We start from the raw sequence: 2,500 nt of genomic DNA on the forward strand, positions 1-2,500 counted from the left end.
ACAGAAAAAACACCACTTTGTCCTCCGAAACCGAGTGATGCACCAGGCTTCAGCCTTAGAAAATGATGCTGGCTGTATCGGCTGCCTTGGGTCTTGTTTGTTTGTTATTTTGTTTCCTTGTTTTGTTTGTTCCTTTCTCATTTTCTCATCTGAAAAGAAACAGAAACTACCAGAAAGCTTATTAACCCTACAGGGAAACAGCAAGAGTGTTCTGTGGAATTTACACCTCTCTTTTTTTCACCAAGAATTCTGAGAGATCATGATCATTCGCACCACAACGTCTGATTGTGTTATGGGCTTTGAGGGTAAATTGAATAAATCAAAGCCTACTTATGATAAAAAAAAAGGCGCTCTCCATGACGACATTCGGTAAGTTGGTGTCTATGATTATCACCGACTCCCGGGACACCGTTAAAGAGGCACCGGTCCGTTGATAGTAAACGCAGAGATTCTCTCCGGGTTCGCCGAGCAAGTTGACTCTTGGGACGGCGCAATTAGCGCGGGCAGCGGGGGACAAACGGCTGCACGTGTGTTAGCAATGCTGGCATTTCCATCTTCTTCCAATCTGTGTAACTGAAAGGTGGGGAAGCAAAGGAAAGAAAAAAAAGGGAAAGATCAGCATGGCCTGAGGGCGCTGTTGACATTGCATTCTGCACGGTCCTGTACCCGGTATCAGCAGCCACGTGCTTCTAATGTATTTATATGGAGCTGCTAAACGGCAAGGCCTGCCCCACATTCATCTGCATAAAGTAGCGCCTCTGGGCATACACGATCACACACACACACACACACACACACACACACACACACACACACACACACACACACACACACACACACACACACACACACACACACACACACACACACACACACACACACACACACTAACACACTAACACGCACACACACACACACACACACACACACACTAAGGCATACCCTCACTCGGGCACACACACCAGCACACCAGACACGATGATGAGATAATTTAGCAAAGCCCTTCCTAAACCTTTCAACTCCCTGTGTGTAGAGCGTTGATTCCCCAGCTCACTTGTCACTTGTTAATGCCAAAATCAAGGCGCCATATGTCATTCTGTTATTTTTTTTAAGTGCGACCACCTCGAGTGGAATCACGCACACAATATCACAGAATGGAACTGGAGCGTGTGCGCACACACACACACACACACACACACACACACACACACACACACACACACACACCACACACACACACACACACACACACACACACACACACACACACACACACACACACACACACACACACACACACACACACACACACGCTGTTTCCCATTGCAAAGATGACAAAGATCTATTCCCCCCCAGCTAACTGCTCTCAGATGATGAAAGCGAGTGTCTGCCTGTGATTTTTGATCTGCAGCACAGTCATGATCAGAGGATCTCTCACTCTCTCTCTCTCTCTCTCTCTCTCTCTCTCTCTCTCTCTCTCTCTCTCTCTCTCTCTCTCTCTCTCTCTTTGTCTCTCTCTGCCTCTCTCTCTCCCTCCCTCGCTCATCTTTCTCTCTGCATAATGTAGTTCGTTTTCTGTCCCCCCTGCTGTAAAGTGACACGCTGACAGTAGACAAGAGCAAACTCAGTCTTTCAGATCATAGCTGGTTCCCCGTGTCTTTAGTCTATAGCTCACCATGGTTATGTGAAGTAAAAAGGCTTATCTGACTGTCGACCCAAAAATGCACTGTATTCTTTTCTTCACACCCTTTGAACCGCTCTGATGATGTCATGGTTAATGTTATGCTGGATTGGTTGAGGGCTTACTTATTATGAATATTTTATATTTTCTAAATGTATATAAGTCTCGCCAATTTTTATTCCCGTTGGACTTCCATTCATCGAAACAAGTCAGCCTAATAACTTGTTCATTGCTCTTTGTGATGCTTCATCATCTCTCTTCATCCTCATCTCCATTGTCAACATCAACTGCTATGGCCTCTTCTTGACAACTCCAGCCACATGCTTCCAATTGGTTGTCTAGAGTAGCTTCTGCTAACCCAGCACTGGCGCAAGTTGCTGGCTAACCTGCTAATGAACTGCCCTGCTCACTTAACAGGCTTACTGGCTGCTGCCTGATTGATTGACTTACTGTCTACTCACTGCTGACTGACTGAGTGACTTCGGCTGTCAGTGGATGTATTTCATTGCCACGCCAACGAGAGAGAGAGAGAGAGAGAGAGAGAGAGAGAGAGAGAGAGAGAGAGAGAGAGAGAGAGAGAGAGAGAGAGAGAGAGAGAGAGAGAGAGAGAGAGAGAGAGAGGCCTCTGACGTCAAAGCAATCTCGCGTGGTGGCTGTTGAAGTGACACATTTCATCACATTTACCCATTTACATTTTCCCAAATTAACTCTAATGTGGAACGGATTAAATTGTGGGTGATAGGTGACGGGAGTGTGTGATGATCTGTACACTCTGGCTTATTTCTGTTGATTTAATATCTATAATAATAAGTAGAAGTA

At 45.7% G+C, this 2,500-nt stretch overlaps 1 protein-coding gene across 1 annotated transcript in view; it reads left to right on the plus strand.

Moving 5' to 3' along the window:
- The window catches only part of dscamb (Down syndrome cell adhesion molecule b), a 102,148-nt gene that overhangs the window by 42,787 nt on the left and 56,861 nt on the right, over nt 1–2,500 (plus strand). The gene's annotated exons all lie outside the window — the stretch shown is intronic.

This window comes from Gadus chalcogrammus, chromosome 16 (genome assembly GCF_026213295.1).
Source record: "Gadus chalcogrammus isolate NIFS_2021 chromosome 16, NIFS_Gcha_1.0, whole genome shotgun sequence".
Classification (NCBI taxonomy): Eukaryota; Metazoa; Chordata; class Actinopteri; order Gadiformes; family Gadidae; genus Gadus; species Gadus chalcogrammus.